Genomic DNA, 22186 nt, shown 5'->3' with positions numbered 1-22186 from the left:
CAGATGTTTGGGGGTGTTCTAAACTTGATACATTTTTTTTTTCGTAATCACTTCCGGTAACGAGTTATCGGCCATTTTGTACATTTTTGACGACCCATATTGTGCAGCTATAAACTCAAAAACCATTAGAGATATGAATATGAAATTTTCAGGATAGGAAGACTATAGTTCGAAGTTGTGCAGCATGTAGTTGTTTAACGCCTGTTGCGCCATTTCTTGGAGCTCGCCTGGGCCCGAACATTGGGTACGAATTTTCATACAAAAATTTCATACGTTTTGATGTGTATCTTTTTAACAGTTGATATTTTGTTAAGACATATATAACAAAAGTATTAGATAATCAAAAGCTTTTTCCAACAAAATCAAGAAAAAGGGGTTGTCCCCTTAAATTAGGGGCCAAAACACAAAAACACAAACACAACATTTTAAATTTAATTAAATCGTGTTAAAATGACCTCACACTAATATTAAGACATAATATCTAAGGTGCGCTTACAATTCTGCATCTAATGAAATCTTTCTCAAAGTTATTGGATAAATTTTAAATTTTTAAAATGTTTTAAATTAAATGAAATCGTATTAAAATGACCTCAGACTAATTTTAAAACATAGTGTCTAAGTTGCGTTTACAATTCTGCGTCTGATGACATCTTTTTCGAATGGATTGGATAAATAGTAAATTTTATTAAATCGTGTTAAAAATACCTCAGACTAATTTTAAAATATGATATCTATATTGCGCTCACAATTTTGCGTCTGATGACATCTTTTTTGAAATGATTGGATGGATTTTATATTTTAAAAAAATGTTATTTAGTTAAATCGTGTTAAAATGACCTCAGAGGAATTTAAATACATGATATCTAAGTTGCGCTTACAATTTTGCGTCTGATGACATCTTTCTTGAATTGATTGGATGAGTTTTAAATTTTTTGAAAATTTTAAATCTAATGAAATCTTGTGAAATGGCATCAGACTAATTTTAAAACATGATATCTAAGTTGCGCTTACAATTCTGCGTCTGATGACATCTTTCGCGAATGGATTGGATGAATTTTAAATTTTTTAAAAAATTTGAATTTAATTAAATCGTGTTAAAATGACCTCAGACTAATTTTCAAACATGATATCTAAGTTGCGCTTACGATTCTGCATCTAATGACATCGTTCGCAAAATGATTGGATAAATTTTAAATTTGTAGAAATTTTTAAATTTAATTAAGTCGTGTTAAAATGACCTAAGACTAATTTTAAAGCCTGATATCTAAGTTGCGCTTACAACTCTGCGTCTAATGACATCTTTCTCGAATGGATTAGATGAATTTTAATTTTTTTTTTTTAAATTTGAATTTAATTAAATCGTGTTATAATGACCTCAGACTAATTTTTAAACATGATATCTAAGTTGCGCTTACAATATTGCGTCTGATGACATCTTTCTCGAAATGGTTGGATGAATTTTAAATTTTTAAAAATTTTGAATTTAATTAAATCGTGTTAAAATGACCTCAGACTAATTTTCAAACATGATATCTAAGTTATGCTTACAATTCTGCGTCTGATGACATATTTCTCAAATTGATTAGATGAACTTTAAATTTTTAAAAAAAATTAAATTTAATTAAATCGTGTTTAAATTATCTAAAACTTATTTTAAAACACGATATTTATGTTACGCTTACAATATTTCTTCTGATGACATCTTTCTCGTTATTATTTTTTCCTTAAATTTTGTGCACGCTATGCCTCGAAAACTATTCGGCCGATTTCAACTATTTTTTCACAGATGATTGCCAGTGGTCAATTGCTAGAAGTTTTTTGCAATTTTGAAATCGTCACTTCCGGTTCCGATTTATGGCCGATTTTGTAAATTCTTACGACCAATTTTGTGCAGACATAAACTCAGAGACTTTCAGAAATACGATTATGAAATTTTCAGGATAGGTAGACCATAGTTTGAAGTTGTGCACAACATAGTTTTTTGGCGTCACTTCTTTGAGCTCGCCTTGGCTCGAAAATTGGATACGAATTTTGCATCAAAATTTGCATCAAAAGTTATGATTATTTTTTTTTTCATTTTATTTTCTGATCAAAAACCGTTTTTAATACCTTTTCTATTATTTTCGTATAGTTAATATATTTTGATGTTAATTGAGCACAGTATTGTATTAAAAGATTTTTTTATGGCTTAAAGGTGGCTTAAAGAAATTTGGACATTAAGGACCTATAAGTTGTCCTTAAAGGTGGCTTAAAGATAGTCTTTAAGCCATCTTTACGCTTTCTTTAAGTCATTTTTAACCAACACAGCGACCTTTAAGCATCTTTAAGCTATCTTTAAGGAGAACTAAAAGATGGTCATTCATCCTGTGTACCTTTTTAGCAAGGGTTCAGTAACTTTTCAACAAGGATTTAATACCTTTTCAGCAATGATTTAATGCCTTTGCAGCAATAACTCAGTACTTTGTCAGCAAAGAAACTGCATGCAGTGGATCCACTAGCAGACTGTTAATATTTTTAACATACCCTCTAAATCATACTTAAATCGAAATACATGTAGGCATGATCTACAGACAAACGGAATATTGATAACTTTGACAAAAAGTTTAATTCAGAAGATCAATTTAAGGCATTTTAAGTTCATTTTTGGTTTAACTGTTGCAGTCTCCTCATGGTCTACATTTTCTCATAATCGTTGAAACAAAGAAGTTAACATATACTATTTATAATGCATGTATAATTTCTGATCTTTAAAATTCAAGTGTATATCTAGAAATGCTTACATGATATACCGCATTTACTTACCTGTTTGCATAAGTAACCACATTCTGAAGGGCCTTCAGTAATGTTTTTCCATCCACATCAGGTAAGTCATTTTGTCTAAACCTAGTTGCAGATGCTAGGAGAAAAAATTCAATGTTGTTTATAAAAAAAATTCATCCCAGAGAATACTTTGAGCAAAGACATGTAAAATTAACAGGATATGACAGGTCATTTATAGGGTTAAATTTACCTTTAGTGTTCTAAACAATATTTAGTCTAATAGCACTGCAGTTATGCTATATATTTCAATTTCTAAAAATGCAAAACATTTTCCTAGATAACAAGAGGCCCATGGGGCCACATTGCTCACCTGAGCAACAATATACATCATAAAATCAGCTTATTGAGTCATCTACAAAATCTCTGGACAATGTTGTATAACAGATCTTGTATTTAAAAATTTAATTTTTTCCCCTTGATATTCTGTTTATCATTAAGCCTTTTGGTCACAGGATGAGTTTACAGTCATTTCACATATTGAGCATTCCAGTTCATTTTCGGGGTTAAATTTGGACCCCACACTGTGGTCCCACCTTACTTCTGGAGATCATGATTTTTACAAACTTGATTCTAGACTATATAAGGATGCTTCTACACAAGAAGATTTTTGAAAAATATCAATTTTAAATAAATCCTAGTTATCTCCCTCTTGAAAGAGAAGGTGGCACTTCTGTTTAACAAACTTGAATCCCCTTCATTCAATGATGTTTCATGCCAAGTTTGGTTGAAATTGGCCCAGTTGTTCTGGAGAAGAAGTCGAAATGTAAAAAAGTTTAGAAACAGACAGATGGACAGACAGACAGATACGGTAGACAGATGCCAGACAAAAAGTGATCAGAAAAGCTAACTTGAGCTTTCAGCTCAGTTAAGCTAAAAACTAGACTTACTTGCAGGTATGATCGTCCAATATCAATGTACTGTAAATTTAGCTATCCTATTTTATTTCAGACTGCAATCAAACTTACTTGACTTTAGGAAATGGGTCCTTCACTTGTCTTTAAAAGATATTTAAGCATTTTTTTATTCTTCAAATACACTTTTTTCTTTTCAATAAAAAGGTGAAGTTCCAAAGTACCTTCAAAGTAGTTTTTTGACATATTTACCTGACTTAAGGTGTTGTTATTATTCCCCATGATTTCATTTAGGGCACGAAAGTTGTCAACCCTATTGTCTTCCACCTTTTTCAAAAACTGAAAGGGACAGAAAATACTCAGATGATATGTTAATTCATTTACCAGTACTTGTATTATTATTAACAGTGTTAACACAAATAATTTTTTTTAATATTGGAAACACTCACTTTGTTTGGTTGAAGCTCTTCCTCTTCTGAGGAGTCAGATTGTTGATTGCCCTACAAATGTATTCAATAACAGTTAGGTTACACCAGTTTAATATTTTAATATGACCCACATCTTCGTATTTTAACAAAACTATACAAATAATATTTTTAATTTCCCGATCTATTTTCTTTTTTGTTTTTTTTTTCCAGTCCTTTTTAAAATTTTAAATCTTTTTAATTTTAATATAAATAAGATAAACATTGAAAAAAAAAATATTTTTCTGCTTAAATTTATTTATATACGACAAAAAAAATCAATTTTATTTTGTAATCAATTGTTGCACTATTTAAATCGTATATTCAATAAAAAAAATGAGATATAAAAGAAGAAAACATATCCTATAAAATTGTAAATTTCACTCTGACAAAAAATAGTTTTCACAGCAATCATTTTATTGGAATGTGTTGAGCAAAATGTTTTATGAGTACTTTTTGGTAACTGCTGATATCCTTATATATCGTATACTTATAGAAAATATACTCTTTTCCGCCCTGTGCGATATAAACCGAAAATTCGCATAGGGGTGTAATATAAACCCTAGGGATGTGATTATGAGATTTATATCACACCCCTCTCCGGCAATCTTCGGATGTTATATCACACCCCTTTCCGTTAATCATCGGCTATTATGATCTCCGAGTATGACGTAAAAAAGATACGTCGACGTCAACCTAGTATACAAACAGCTGGCGCAAAAATTTCATGGAAGTTTATCAGAGATGGAATATATAGACACGGAGCGATTTGTTTACAATAATCATTCATCACATGATGTTTTTTTATTATTTCTTTAATATTTTCTATAAGTATATGATATAAAAATCATAACATGGCAATTTTTATATCGCATCCTACTGGGACCTCGGGCTAATATAGGATGCGATATAAAAATTGCCATGTAATAATCTATATCTATCTACTATTATACCTTTATTGATGAAAAGGGCATTTCTTTGGCCAGCCGCTGCATATTCTCCATTCTGGCCTTTATCTTATCAATGTTGTTTCTACAAAACATTCAGATTTATACAACTTTTGAATTTTAAAACCTTGATAAGTACCAGAGGAATCTTTGTTTCTGTTTCTTTTAACAATTTATTAAATAAAAAAAGGTTATGATGAACCTATTGCTTAAAATGTTTTCTCCTACCCTTATTTTGTTTCTTCATTCTTGGTGTTTTCTTTTTACCTGGCACAATTTATTACAATTAACTTCTGTTATTTTCCAGAAGCATGAGAGAGACACAGAGAGAGAGAGAAAAAAATATTTTAGGGTGTTAAAATACCTTTATTTACATCCCCTATTGACCTCTTCTTAGAGGCTACTGCTGTAAGAGAAAAGATAAGAAACTTTACATTACAGTTTACTCCATTTCTGCTGCTGAATGAGAGAGAGAGAGAGAGAGAGAGAGAGAGAGAGAGAGATTTTAGTGTTAAAATACCTTTATCTACATCCCCTATTGGCCTCTTCATAGGGGGTACTTCTGCAAGAGAAAAAATAAGAAACTTTCTATTACAGTTTACTCCATTTCCGCTGATGAATAAGAGAGAGAGAGAGAGAGAGAGAGAGAGAGAGAGAGAGAGAGATTTATTTATTTTAGTGTTAAAGGGGCATGGTCACGATTTTGGTCAAATTCTATTTTTCTGTTTTCATTATTTACATTGCTTAAGGTAAGCATTTCTACTTATCAAATGGAGGGTCAGTTCTAAAGTTATAAGCAAGATACAGGGCTCACAATTTTTTGTCTTGTAAACAAGGCTCGTGCCCTGTTGTTGTTTACATAGGTTCAATATACCAGTAAAAAAAAATTTCAAGCTGATTTGTCTATCTTCTTATTCATTGTAAACATAAATAAACAGTTCCTTACGTTTAACACATTCATTAGGCCTAAAATTGGAATTTTCACTTCAACATTCAAAATGTAAACAAAAGCTATGTTTACATAGCAAAGAACTGCAAGCTCTGTAACTTGATTATAACTCAACGAATGACACCAAATTATTGCTGCCTATTGAAAATGCCTTACTGAAGCATTGTGAACATTAAAATCGGAAATTTTTTTTTTGACTAAAATCGTGACCATGCCCCTTTAAAATACCTGTATTTACATTCCCTATTGGCTTTTTCTTAGGAGGTACTGCTGCAAGATTTCTATTACAGTTAACTCCATTTCTGCTGATGAGAAAGAGAGAGGTCTCACGGTGTGTTGAAATACCTTTGTTTACATCTCCTTGTATTTCAGGCCTCTTTTTAGGGGGGCACATCTGCACGAGAAGAAACTATCTAAAGCATTACCATTTCGGGCGAATATGACAGAAATCAGTATTGTTGTTTTTTTGTTTTTTATTTGCTTTAAATTTTTTTTTTTTTTAAAGTTACCTTTAAAAATACCTTCATCAACATCTACATCCTTATAACCGGTACTCAAGCCTATTGATGGAATGGGGAATAAAGCTGCAAAAGAAATTACAGTTACACTCTTCATTGGCATAGTGAAAAACATTGTCAGGTGTTTTCTGTTTCTTTGGAACTGGTTCCATGATTGGTTGCGTTCAGGACTTTCATTGTCATCTAAAAATCGAATTTCATGCAGATCAGCTTAAAATTACAAAAGAGAATTAAATGGAATAATAACCAAATATTTAACTAAAATCTTTGCGGTGCAGTTTATAACACAAAAGTTGGGCTGTAGAAACAAATTCCATGTGACCCAAATAAGCGAATTGTTTAATTTTTAGATATGAAATAATTTCTTTCAACTAAAATTAGAGGCAATTTGAACATGGTAGAAATCCTATAAGTTAGTTAATGCAGGTTTTTAACCCAGAACAAAATAAAATTCTATCATTTTATGTATTACATACTTAGTGGAAGAAGAGCAGAATGAACATCTATGGGCCAGGTTTGATTGATATTCAACTGGGTAACAGGAACTTTGGCATTGACCCATGGATATAACTTCCCTAAATAGTTTGATTTTATGAAGTTTATCATTATGGTCAGTTATCAAATTCCTACCCTAAATAGACTACCCTATGCATATATTTGAGCACTGTTAATGTTTGATAAATATTAAAGCATATACACATGCATTAAAAGAGATAAACACATTTCCTACGACATTTTGGAAAGAATTTGTTTCACTTATGAGTTATTTTCTTGATTTTTACTGATTTTAAATACGTAAATTGTTTATGTAGTTAATTATTATTCACCTGAACCAATATTGTAAGCCTTCCATACTCTTAAACCATCAGGACTGAACTCAAAGTTGTTCAATAGGGAAAGGTTTGGGATGACCTTTATAGCACATTTGTCTTCGTTGACATCTATGACAACTTAGACCCTGTATTAACCATGTTGCTGTGTGTCAATAGCTAGGAATTTATACGTATAAATGGAACAATGGACCATTAACACTTTAAATCCATTAAGCTAGTCAAATATAACATTTCTTAGGAAGACGTAATATTATGTCTTCTTAAGAAATGTTCTATTTAACTAGCTTTCTCTTACGCACAAGTATTTATAATTATCATCTGGATGCATTTACATGCAGGCCCAAACTTAATTAACTTTTAATTAATTTTTCTGAAATTAATAAAATCATCATTCTACTGATTTAATATTTTTTTTTACCTTTTTCATTTGAAAAGAATCCAGGACATCATTTCCTTCATTGACATATCTTTTGATGACAGATTTGATATGCGATGCCTTTCGGTCACATATCTTGCACTTTACAAAAGTTGTATGACTTGTTTATAGGTTTGAGTTCTTGATGTACGGCATAGAGGGTATAAGAGCTTTTGTAGCAACCTGCATTGTCAGACCAGAAAATGAACGGAAACTGTTGTTGGACCGACCGACCGACAGACAGCAGCAAAGCAATATGCCTTCCCTTCTTCGAAGAGGGGGGGGGGGGGGATTAAAAAGGTATTCATTATTAAGGTGGTCTTTTGCGCGGCGGGGGCAGTTGCAAAGGTTGCTGCACACACTGCAACATTGGCATTTCTTGCAATTGCAAACTTCCTCACAATCACCATTGCAAATGATGTTCTCCCTCATGGTATCAAACTAGTATTCATTCCACGCAGATGGAAATTCTTCAGTACTGATAAACGGACACATGAGTTGAGTTTTATAATGTCTTTCATTTCGTCCTCACATTTGGATACACTTCTTTGAACCCATAACATACTGCATGTCCAACTCTGCTGTCCCTTGCACATCGCCCAACTTCTTGCCAGTAACTTAAACATGAAGTAGGCAGCCCCCAGTGAACTACAATATCAACATAAGGGATATTAATCCCCATTCCAAAAGCAACTGTAGAAATGACAACTTGCACATTTCCTGAAGGCTTCAAAAATTCAGTCAATATTCTGCTTTTGCTCTCTTCATCAGTATTCGCATGATACATTTCTATTCTTCTGTTCTCCAGGGATGGCATTCCATGCACAAAGAATCTGTCCTTAATTGATGATATTAACCACAAATAGATGTTATAACATGTGTTAATTGATCTGACATAAACCAAAATTTTTCTTTGACTCTGATTTCCCTTTATGTGTTCTACCATCCAATCCAACTCTTCTTCAAATTTTTCTGTTGAATTCTTCATGTTCAAGAAAATATTTGGCCTGTAAAGGAAGAGAAATGTTAAGCTTTGAATTATTATAACAATTAATTGTGGTCAAATAAAAGAGAAAAAAGGAATTGGGCAATAAACCTGCATACCTATCCGGCAGGACTGCAACAACTTTCGTGGTGTCCGATTCAAAGCCAAGGGTCATGTAAATATCCTCTTGGATCTTTCTTCTTGCTGTTGCTGTAAGTACCAATGTACAGGTATTGATAACACTCTGTAATCCTGCTACCTTCCGATAAGCTGGTCTAAAGTCCAGTCCCCTAAAATCATAATATGTACAACAGATTTATAATTCATCATTTTAGATCTAATGCACATTGCATGTTTTCAGATCCAGTTGCCAAAATTTTACATTAAGTGTATGTGTCATTACCATGATGAAATACAGTGAGCTTCATCAAACACTAGAACACACACTCTTGGTTTCAGCCAATCCCTTAGTACTTTTCGCCATCTTTGGTGTATAGCTGCTTCTGGTGATGCAAAAATCACACTGTAATGCTTGTCAGCAACATCTGTAAAAGTTTAATATCTTATGCTATATATATGGACTTACTGTTTGGAAACAGTACTATTAGATTTTATATGATCATGCAGAATAATTTATATTTCCATATTAAAATCAAACTTTACCATTCCTATGTATAGATATAGTTGTATACATATAAAATCACCTTTGACTTGAGTGGTGTCCATAAGAGCAATGGAACTGACATCATGCTGTTCTAAAAAATCAACCTGGTCTCTCATTAAGGCTCTTAATGGTGAAATAACTAGCGCTGTGTGGCTTGGTGCTCCCCCCTTCAACTAAAACAAATGATTTATTTATTAAAATGTAATATAAGAAATCTAAATACATTTATTTATTCTTTAAATATAACAAGGCACATAGTATCAAATTATTCTTGAAAGGCAAAAAAGGGAAGGAGGTCATGAAAATCTTAATCCTTTAAGGTGGGTGCGTTTTTCTATTACAAATTAAATTATCTGTATGTAAATTTGAAAGAAAAAGTAGAGGAAGGGGGCATCATCCCTGATGCTACGTGCCTGTATATATTCCGATTCACGTATTTGTGATTCTATATAAAAGTAATGAATTAAATAAACGAGCTGCACAAAACGAGCACACACTTACCTCGTCTGCAAGCAATGGCATCAAAATGTATGTCATCGACTTGCCAAAGCCAGTTGGTAGCAATGCAAAGACATCCTTCTTCTCTAAAATACTAAATAAAACACTCTGTTGTTCCTCCTTTAACTTAATTTCGAACTTAAACTTCGTTAATACCTTCGCCAATGTCCTCTTGTATATTTCCTCCATTGTAGAAGAGCGATGTAAACACGACCTTATATGGGCATATGCAAATAAGCACTTAAATTGACAACCGGAAATTCAGCTTCAATACAGCAAAGATGGCGCCCGATATGAATCGAGAAATCGGACTGGAGAAAAATTGTGTATTTCCGTGGGATATAGCCAATTAAATTGTAAGTTGCGGCTAGTAAATAAATATACACAGTCAATTATATCCATAATAATTTATTTTACTAAATACAATATACAAATGCCTTTAAAGACCAAAAATGTTGCGGGAGTGAATCACTCCCGCACTTGCACCATTACGGAGATCCTATGGAGTTGTAGCCCTCTCCCAAAAAAAAAAAAAAAAAAAAAAAATCGGGAGAGGGCTACATTATTGCAGCTAGCCCCACCCTAGAGCATGAACACCTAACAAAAGGGTCATGAATTTCACAATTTTAGTAGAGAGCCTCATGGACATCATAATCATGCATTTAGTTTTTAACAAATATATATAGGAGTAGAGAAGAAGATTTTCGAAGATTTAATACATTTTTACTATTTGGGCATATTGGCCCCACCCTAGAGCCTGAACCCCTGATCCAGGGGTCGTGAATTTCACAATTAAGGTAGAGGGCTTCATGGACATCATAAACATGCATTTAGTTTTTAACAAATATATATAGGAGTAGAGAAGAAGATTTTCTAAGATTTAATATATTTTTACTATTTGGCCATATTGGCCCCACCCTAGAGCCTGAACCCCTGACCCAGGGGTCATGAATTTCACAATTTAGGTAGAGGGCTTCATGGACATCATAATCATGCATTTAGTATTTAACAAATATATATGAGAGTAGAGAAAAAGATTTTCTAAGATTTAATACATTTTCACTATATGGCCATATTGGCCCCACCCTAGAGCATGAACACCTAACAAAGGGGTCATGAATTTCACAATTTAGGTTGAGGGCTTCATGGACATCATTATCATGCATTTAGTTTTTTACAAATATATATGATAGTAGAGAAGAAGATTTTCTAAGATTTAATACATTTTTACTATATGGCCATATTGGCCCACCCTAGAGCATGAACACCTTACAAAGGGGTCATGAATTTCACAATTTAGGTTGAGGGCTTCATGGACATCATTATCATGCATTTAGTTTTTAACAAATATATATGATAGTAGAGAAGAAGATTTTCAAAGATTTAATACATTTTTACTATATGGCAATATTGGCCGCACCCTAGAGCCTGAACCCCTGACCCAGGGGTCATGAATTTCACAATTAAGGTAGAGGGCCTCATGGACATCATAACCATGCATTTAGTTTTAACAAATATATATGAGAGTAGAGAAAAAGATTTTCTAAGATTTTATACATTTTTACTACATGGCCATATTGGCCGCACCCTAGAGCCTGAACCCCTGACCCAGGGGTCGTGAATTTCACAATTAAGGTAGAGGGCTTCATGGACATCATAAACATGCATTTAGTATTTAACAAATATATATGGGAGTAGAGAAGAAGATTTTCTAAGATTTAATATATTTTTACTATTGGCCATATTGGCCCCACCCTAGAGCCTGAACCCCTGACCCAGGGGTCATGAATTTCACAATTTAGGTAGAGGGCTTCATGGACATCATAATCATGCATTTAGTATTTAACAAATATATATGAGAGTAGAGAAAAAGATTTTCTAAGATTTAATACATTTTTACTATATGGCCATATTGGCCCCACCCTAGAGCATGAACACCTAACACAGAGGTCATGAATTTCACAATTTAGGTTGAGGGCTTCATGGACATCATTATCATGCATTTAGTTTTTAACAAATATATATGATAGTAGAGAAGAAGATTTTCTAAGATTTAATACATTTTTACTATATGGCCATATTGGCCCCACCCTAGAGCATGAACACCTAACAAAGGGGTCATGAATTTCACAATTTAGGTTGAGGGCTTCATGGACATCATTATCATGCATTTAGTTTTTAACAAATATATATGATAGTAGAGAAGAAGATTTTCTAAGATTTAATACATTTTTACTATATGGCCATATTGGCCCCACCCTAGAGCATGAACACCTAACAAAGGGGTCATGAATTTCACAATTTTGATAGAGGGCCTCATGGACATCGTAACCATGCATTCAGTTTTTTCCTCACATGTGTGGAAGTAGAGAAGAAGATTTTTGAAAATTTGGCTTTTTTGGCATATTTGGCCCCGCCCGTGGCACCCCAGGGGTGGTCGAGCCATAAATTTCACAATTTAGATTCTTCTTACCATAGAGATGCTTCACACCAAAAATGGTAACGATTGGCCTGGTAGTTTTCAAGAAGAAATTGTTAACGCACGACGCACGAGGACGGACGAAGACTAATTGCAATAGGTCACCTGAGTGACTCAGATGACCTAAAAACTTCGGACTACTAGAAGTTCGAGTGTCTACCCCGGCTGAAGAAAATTACATAAAGGTCAAGGAAGGTCATTTTAAAATATTTTAACTAATGAGTTTTTATTTCTCCTTTCGCAGTACAGTTAAGGCGGCCACTAAAAATATAGGCAAATTTTTGTGATGAAAACATGTATACTTTATAGGTAATAATAGAAAGATGTAATTTATAACCCCATCAAAATATTACATACATGTACCTATACATATGTAACTATACATGTACCTTATAAATTACAAGTAGTAGTATATGCTGATTTAATGTTACAGGACATATACACACGCTGGCCAGGATCAACTCATGATGCTCGTGTACTACGTAATTCAAGTCTAATTATGCACTGCTGAGCAGTAGTTTGATGTGAATAAATACATAATACCAGACAGCGCATATCCCTTAAAGCTGAACACCGCTCGTAAATAGGCACTGTCCGCCATATTTCTCTTTAATCACTGCTGTCCCTACAACCCTTATATAAGGGACAGACCTCTAAACAGTTCAAAGTACTTCGCTGTAGAGGTCTCACCTGTGTGGACGTACATTTTGCCTCGCCGTGTTACCCGGTCGCGATGAAATTATCAAATTTTACGCACTTTTTGAAGCCAGGAGAATACTAACATCAAATATATTGGTCAATGCATTATTTACGAACAGAAAATGAACATAAGATAAGAAAAAAAATGCATAAAATCTAAAGACCACGAAAGGAATACTACATGTCGGCCACGAGGTTCAGGTGTGCAATCGGATGTAACGAAATCGAATGGTTTATATACCAGGTATCCGTGTGACGGTGCCTATTTACGACTGATGTTCAGCTTTAAAGGCCTGGTTGATCACTTCAATTAAAGACAATGGCCGTTTGAACATAAATCAAAGAAGGTTTAATCGAGTTTTATCATATGCACGTTAAGTAATACAGGGGGCTATTGGTCATCTAGAACAAAGGTTTCGGCTCCTACAAGAAATAACCGTACATGACTCAGAGGAGATAATCAAGACAATGGTATCTTCATGTATATTGTACAATCTTTATCTCTTGTATCACGATGGTGTCGAGGATTTACCGACAATTGATCCCAGCAATGGCAACCCTAATAATTATCAAAATGTGTACCCCGGTGGAAGAGATGGAATACAGAGGAGGCAACTACTTGTTCAGGGACTACCATGATTACTTTTTATCCGCTAATATCAAGAAAACCTTTGTAATATACTGAAATAAAACATCAAAACCACAAAATTATTTTCTTTAATTGCTGAATCAATATCTTTCTTAAGAACATCAAACTTAACAAAATCAATATATAAACAACAACAACAAAAACAATAATGATGACATTTCTATTAGTCAGTCAAAATAATAAACCAATCATTTTACTTCCGTCATTCATTGTAAATAATAGAAAATTGCCATTACTGTTAATATCAAATAGTCAATGTATATGTTTCATTTTTCACTTCCAGATAAATTTTCGGTATCTAATTTGTGCTCATTATTTTCTCCCTCGTTTCACTCCTCCGAAAATAAATATTTTCTTGACTAATTGTTGAAAAAACAAAAACAGATTTACATACATACGTATATACATACGACATACAAATAAATGGCAACACAAAATATTAGTTAATCTCAAAAACATATTTGGGTCAGGGTGGGTAGGGAAAACCAAAGACAACCTATACTACTTTGTAACGAACGTCGCATTAATCGAATACTCCCCGGGAAATCTATTTATACTGAGAGCGAAAGCGCTCGTGCATGAAAAAAACAGTATTGAAGTAAACCAGATAATACGAACACTAACGGAAATAAACGAAGTTAAAAACGTAAAGAAATAAATTCATTTTCTCCCTCGTTTCACTCCTCCGAAAATAAATATTTTCTTGACTAATTTGTTGAAAAAACAAAAACAGATTTTTTAGGATTGGTGCGTTCGTTACAAATCGCATATACAAAGGAGTATAGTGTTAATATAATACAAAAATTTCACAAACCAAGATTCATTGAAACCAGTAATTTGTTCAATGCTATCCTTAATATATCCGTCTTTGGCTTTGTCCGTGACCCAACGATCATGTATTTTCAACAATCGATCAGACACATTTTAATAGCAGCAGCGGTGACACCACCACTGCGTAAACTATGTAACGCAAATTTGGAACTATCAAGGCCAATTTCTTTCAAAGATGATAACAATATTTCTCTAGCTCTCGTGTATGAGAGAGGTTTGGATTTGTTTGAAGCTTTATGCACATTTTGGGATTTTAAATAATTAACGGCTGTAAACAGATAATCTTCGGAAATTTTCTCTAACCCTAACAAATCAATATATTTATTCAACCAAAAAACAGGACACAGGTCATTTCCAGTCTTTGCTATAATCACGGAATTTCCTCTTCTATAAATATCCGTTTTACTCTCAGGAATGTTGATTTCAATATGAGCATTTTCCCACTTAATGTCACACATTCTAATATTTGATAACTCACTAAATCGGAAAAATCCGGAAAACCCAAATAAACACATCACAAATGTTCTTAATTGCAAAATATTTGAAGGATCTTTGGAGTAGAAATCCATTAACTTGCGTAGAATATCTGTGTTGATAGGCTCCTTTTTGTTGATAGGTTTTGATAACATACGTTTTCCTCCTTCAAGCACTAGTTTTAAAAACTTGTCTTCACATGGATTCGAACTTGAAGAAAATTCGTGAGTCCAGTTAATACTGTAGAAATATGCTTCAAAAACGGAAGTTGAAACCCTCTGTTGAACCAAACCTCCCATGAAAAGAGCTACGGTAGACACTGATGCTGGAAGATGTACAAAAGAATGCTTCAAACACCAGTCTCTGAACTTTGAGAAATATGTGTTGTATTTCTTGTTCGTCGATTGAGATTTTGCGTTTTTCACAATATGCGGCAAAAAATTCGCTGTATCTCGTAAATGGCGATCTTTCTTAAACTTTTCAATATTTAACCATTGGCCTTGAAAGTTCTGTACATTCTGTAATACATAAAAAATGCGTATTAGAAAATAATATCAACAACAATGCAATATAATCCAACCAGCATTATGCACTCAAAACGTTACATATATACCATACAAAAGAACAATTGTCTGTATACTGGATAGCAGTCATCCATAAACTGGACCTCAATCATTAAATATCATATTTCATATATAATTGAATAACAGTCATTCATCAGCAAAACATTACTTCAAATCACAGGAGAGCAGTCCTCCTTTTTGGATAGCAGTCATCCAAGCGTAACAAATCATTCCAATAATAACTTCTAGTACACTGGTCAGCAGTCAACCGTTGTGTACCAACTATTTATCTCACGCATGCAACACGTATCAATATATATAAACAATTATACCTGCAACAGCCATGTACTACACAGTCATGCATTTATGAGTTCATATAAATAAACAACATTATAATAACTTCAAAACGAAGCGTCCAGATTTAACGCTATAACGTTACTGTTAAATTTCTGAGCTGCAAAAATGCTATTTTTATCAGAACCTGGAACGAAAAAAGTTGGATGTTTATATTCTATGCTATCTTTAACAAACCACAAAAACTTTCCATTTTTATCAATCAAAGAAGGCCAAAACACTGCAGATTTCCATTTCGGCACAACTAATGTACCCTTGGCGCCACAATTTAATAAATGTCTTACTGCCCTCCCTATCAAAGAAATAGGCGGCACAATCCAATTTACATCTTGGGACCAATCGAACGCAAAAGCATCTACACCGCTTGTTCCAGGTGTCCAAAACAAAGAATAAAATTTGTTTACTTTGAAATTATTGCAACTTGCAAAATTATCACACGTGTAAAGCCCCCAAACAGTATTAAAAAATGAAAAAAATATGGTTGCTCACAGCCCAATCTTCAAAGTCAAAATCTTTGCTCACCAAATCCGCTTCTATATTCTGCTCTCGTGGAACCCAGGCTACAGAAAAATCTATATTCTTACTCAAACAAATAGTGTAAATAGAAAAAGCAAGAATTTGTAGTTCCGGCTTCATACTGCCTATTTGCGAAATTCTAACAACATTTTGATTATCTGAATAAAGTTTTACAAATTTATTTTTTAATACATCGCCAAAAGTTTTCATGAACATTTCAACCGTTTTTAGCTCTCTGAAAGTTGAACTCTGAACTTTGTCTAATTCTTCCTACATAACATGAAAAACTTTATTAGTAGAATCTATCATCACGCCACCACCAGCAAAGTCACTAGCATCAGTAAAAACAATGCGTTCTGGAATACGGTACCATGGGGAAATAACTCTAGTAGGTATCGATCGGATATTATCCAACCAAAAATCTAGCTCGCACAAAGCGGGAAATGAAATATCAATATGTTCATCCCAACATGATGCATTTGCAAATAACATAGACAATTGTCTGGTTGTTATTTGACAAACAGGCCCAAGTGCAAACTTAAATGAAATAATACTTCCTACTATTGAAGCAATTTCTTTAGCAGAAACATTATACTTTTCTTTAAGTTTTTTATTCTTGACGCGCAAACTTTCTAATTTATGTATGGGAATACTAATATACCCAACTTCTAAATTCCATTCAAACCCGAGCCACTCAAGCTTTTGAACTGGATTCCAAATACTCTTCTCTTCATTAACAAGAAAACCAGCCTGCAATAAATCTTGTTGCATATTCTCTGACATTAAAATACAGTTTTGTTTTGAATCACACACCCAGCCATCGTCTAAATACATAATTACACCATACGCTTTTGCTCTCCAATGCAATACCAGTGGTCTTAAAACTTTTGTAAAAATATAACCAGCACTGCTGAGACCAAAGGAGAGGACTGTAAAGACAAAGTAACGCTGTAAACCATTGAAATTCCACGAAAAACCTAAATATCTTACAAATTCTGGATGAATATTTATGTGGTGATGTCCACTTGTCAAATCGAATTTGATCATGAAACAACCTTTCTTGGTAAAATTAAGACCCTCTAAAGAACCTTCAAATTTGAACTTTCTCTTTATAACACATGCGTTAACATGTCTGAGATAAAGAATCAATCTTGGCTTTTTATTCAATGGCGCTGATACGGTCAATGGGTTTACACAATAGGGCGGTTCAAAACATTCTGTGACTAACTTTTTATTCAACAATTCTGTAATAGCCTTTTCAACAAAAGAGGCGCTCTGCAGTGTTGATTTGTTGTTAGACAAAAATGCACTTTCAGGATGTGTAATAAATTCAATCCTGTAACCAAATTTTATGACATTCAATATATAATCATCAGGCTTTAAAACATTTTTCCAAAATTCGAATTAATTTTTTAAACGATTTTTAACTGAAGTGCTAGATTTTAACTCAAAGTCAGATTTGTAATCTAATAATTGATGTATATCATGATACTCAACTTCACTGCTGATTAGCTGTCGATGTTGGGACGATTGCTGATGATTGGGGTCTTGTGGGTTCTGTATACTGGAACTGCTGTGTATACGGGCAGAATCTTGCGAAGTGACCAGGGAGCCGACAGTAGTGGCAGACGATGTTTGCTGTCTGTGCTTGTAAGGGTTTTCTGTAGTTGGGCAAGATGAATCTCGGCGCGAACTGCGGACGGCTGTTGAATTTTGCACTCCCAAGAAAAAGCTGCCGGGTGGATAAGCCGTCGAACACTCCCGTATTTCTCTGGAAACCCGGTCTTTCGTACGGAGATTGTCGCTTTTTGTTTGCGGCTCTTGAAATGGCAGAACGTAGTCTGGCGGCATCCTCGCTGTTGTCAGCAATATCAGAATCAACGTACTCCTTAACGGTCCCCCAGCCATGTTTATCAGCTATGCGTAGAATTTTATTTCTCTGACGAATGGCCTCTTTCTCGGAAGAAATTAAATCGGTGATTTCGCTGAAGTCGCCGGATATAAGTTTCTGTGATAGAAGCTCTAAACCACGCAGTCTTTCCTCGTTAAAGTTGTATTGAATTTTGTTCCCTTCCCCTCGAAACTCAAGAGAATTTGTAGGCTTCAGTTTATCTTGTACTTCTGAAAGTATCAACGTTTTCTGTTTTTCAAGGGCGGCGTCTAACCTGCTATTGAATAAACTGACTGCGCCAATAACATCCAAATCCTGTCCAGAGTTGGAATTAGACTCGGCCTGTGATTCTCGAGGAACATCTCTGTTCGACGTAGAACTATTTGTAGATTCTGTCGACATACCAAAACCAAAGACAACCTATACTACTTTGTAACGAACGTCGCATTAATCGAATACTCCCCGGGAAATCTATTTATACTGAGAGCGAAAGCGCTCGTGCATGAAAAAACCAGTATTGAAGTAAACCAGATAATACGAATACTAACGGAAATAAACGAAGTTAAAAACGTAAAGAAATAAATTTATGACGTTATGACGTATGTCGTTTTTATGGTCATTTATTCAATTGGAGGGGTGGGGGTCTGATGCCCTTTTTACGTGATGTACGACTACATTTGACTTTCAATAGGATTAAAAAGAAATAACAAGCACAATTTTCTTATCATATGTGTGGTGATCAGCTAAAATAATTTATAATCCATTTATATTGAATAATTATGACAATGTTTCAATACAGGTGTATTACAAGTTTTTATGTAACTTAATCAGCACATCCACAAAAAATACTGTAAGCTTCAAAATGTCTTAATTGATTTTTCTATCTAAACTATACAATCAGAAAAAAAAGTTATATAGAAATTTCCTCTATACTGTTCTGTTTGAAATTAAAAAAAATCTGTCATTTGATGACTCCGTAGTTATGAAACAGAATGATACCGAACACATGCTACACGCTAATTAGAATGGTTTTTTTTCTCAAATGTTGTTTAAAATATATCATTATACTTTCATGTTCAATACTGATATCTGATTGGTTTAGACGCAGTTGATAATCCGTTCTATTACCCTCAACGGTAGAAACACTTGGCAACGGGATAACACAACGAATTGTTACATGCGCGTAGGGTTCGCCGTTAGATTAACGTCATTTCTATTTAAAAGCAGCAAACATTTCCCTGAAATTAAGACATTCAGTAAAAAAGAAATAGTGCCTGTTTTGGAGGGTAACAGTTAAATTTGTCACCCCCGAAACTTATTGTCAATATCCGCTGTGCGTCGGTGTACAATGGTTTTCTCGATTTGTCAATTTCAACTGTTACCCTCCCAAACAGACACTATTTATATAAAGGTTCACAGTTAAAATATATACTGCATAGACTATTATAAATGAAAACAAAAGAAAGCAAATCCATTGTGCAAATTTTAAAAATAATTGTCAATATAAGTAAGACATGGTACAAATATAACAATTTAAACTGACGCGATAAGAACAGCCGCATTTAGAGAAGCGATGTTAGATTCTTCAGGATACGGAAAATACAGAAAAAAACATTAAGCTTAAGGTATCACACCGGAAGTCGACCAATCAAAACGAATTAAGTCGATAGTATATTTATATATACTTCAGAATTATTGTTTTACTTGACTGGGATCTTCGTTTACTCAGGTTTAAAAAATGTAGTACCTCTCATTTCGACTACTTCTTTTCATGCAGGAAAGCAGCTTTCTTTGGAATGTGACGTCTGTTTGCATACAAACGGAAAACACGTCGTTTTGAGGTTTGGAGCTAAATATTTTGAGGAAAAAAACCCGTATCGTCTGTGTCAGCTGATGAGATTGTTAACAAATAATATCTTGTCAACAGAAATACAAACTGAATTTTAACAATATTTGTTTTACCTATATAGTGTTATATAGTGGAAACAATTACAGGTGTGATACCTTGAAACATAGTAATGCTATTTATACGGATGAACCAAACACGTCGACTTCACATAGTGTGAGGGACTCAGTTGTCTTTGAGATCTTTACGAATCTCCCCTGAGGTGCCGTTGGACAGTCGATGACGACTAGCTGTGACGCAGTACCGGGGCCAGCAAAGACACCACAGGGAGTATTGACGTCTGATTCAATCAGCCCTACAGTGACGGTAACATTCCGAAGTCGGTTTGAAACATCTAGAATAGTGAAAAAAACATCATAAAAATAAATAACATAAATAACACTTCAAGAAACGCATTTTTCAAATTTTAATAATTCATTTTCTCATTATATTACTCTTATGCATGTTATATTGGAATATGAATGACTTCACATCGAATACATTTTAAACAAATTAAAATTGATAAGTAATACAATTCTTCCTGCAAAGAAAACAAGAAACAAAATAATAACTTTAATTTCATGCTAAAGATTCAATACTTTATACGCTTACCGCCACCATAGTCTATTCCTCTGTTGAGTATTCTGACAGATGTGATGGTATACACAGTCAGTAGATCCACCCTCCACCAGGGATTTTTGTCGCCACCCCTTGTGTGTGTACACTTGTCATGGAAAATGACTGTACCTCTGTTGCCGTCTACTGCATATTCAGCTCTATAGGACGAATATGTTGACGACTGTTCCGTATGTTTGCCCAATGCAAGACCTAGCAGAACTGTCAACGATATTACAGATGTGTAGGAGTAGAGCATATGATTTTTAAATATTATATACATCCACCCCCACCCCCAAAGTCAAAGCCCATACTTTGGTGGACATGAAATATACTATTTTGGTAGAGGACTTCCTTGTTTACATAATTTTTAATTTAGTATTTAGGTCTTTCCACCTTTCAAGTGAAAGACCTTTTGTATTTCTTATAAGTTTCTTTTTTATCTTATATCTAGGACAGCTTTTTTATTTCTAGAAACATTGAAACATTTTTTGTCTTTATCTTTTTGACTATTAAAAGTTATGGTTCCAAATTACCCTTTGCTTGATTACTCCCAGAACTTGCAAAGTTATTGCCCTTCTGTACTAAAAGCTTGTTATCGCTACTCCTCTGAAACCATAAGTGATAGAGACTTTGAAGTCCAATGTCTTCAGTACACTTGGAGGGTTCTTCGATCTATCATATCGAAACGGATCTGAGACCCCCTTCTAGTAGTTGTCCCTGACAGCATTTAGATTTACATATAACCACTTCTAACTTTTTTACTATCAATCATAGAAACTTCGGACTACTAGAGATTCGAGTGTCAACCCCGGCTGAAGAAAATGGCATAAAGGTCAAGGAAGGTCATTTTAAAATATTTTAACTAATGAGTTTTTATATCTCCTTTCGCAGTACAGTTAACGGCCAATAAAAATATAGGCAAATTTTTGTGATGAAAACATGTATACTTAAGTTCAACTGGTATGTTCTTTTTAAAATCAGTAACAGTTACTCAAATACAATATATTTCTAATATATCTATATATAACAGTACAATATTTTTTATTATACTTTCATGTTAAATACTGAAATCTGATTGGTTTAGACGCAGTTGATAATCCGTTCTATTACCCTCAGCGTTAGCAACACACTTAGCAACGGGTAAGACAACGAATTGTTACATGCGCGTAAATTATGCGCGTACGGTTCGCCGTAGATTTCACGTCATTTCTATATGAAAGCAATATAAAAATTCTCAAAAATTAAGACATTCAGTATAATTAAAAAAATAGTGCCTGTTTGAG

The 22186-nt window shown here is 33.8% G+C and overlaps 3 pseudogenes; all 3 read right to left on the bottom strand.

Moving 5' to 3' along the window:
- Positions 1–8509: 8509 nt before the first annotated feature.
- On the bottom strand, positions 8510–10075 carry LOC128173839 (uncharacterized; annotated as a pseudogene).
- Positions 10076–15680: 5605 nt separating this feature from the next.
- On the bottom strand, positions 15681–18938 carry LOC128173111 (uncharacterized; annotated as a pseudogene).
- A 986-nt stretch (positions 18939–19924) lies between these two features.
- Positions 19925–22186, bottom strand: part of LOC128174831 (uncharacterized) — a 394133-nt pseudogene continuing 391871 nt past the window's right edge.

The sequence above is a fragment of the Crassostrea angulata genome, chromosome 2 (assembly GCF_025612915.1).
Source record: "Crassostrea angulata isolate pt1a10 chromosome 2, ASM2561291v2, whole genome shotgun sequence".
Taxonomy (NCBI): Eukaryota; Metazoa; Mollusca; class Bivalvia; order Ostreida; family Ostreidae; genus Magallana; species Magallana angulata.
The sequence above is the reverse complement of the archived record's forward strand: the minus strand, read 5'-3'. Positions and strand labels throughout refer to the sequence as shown.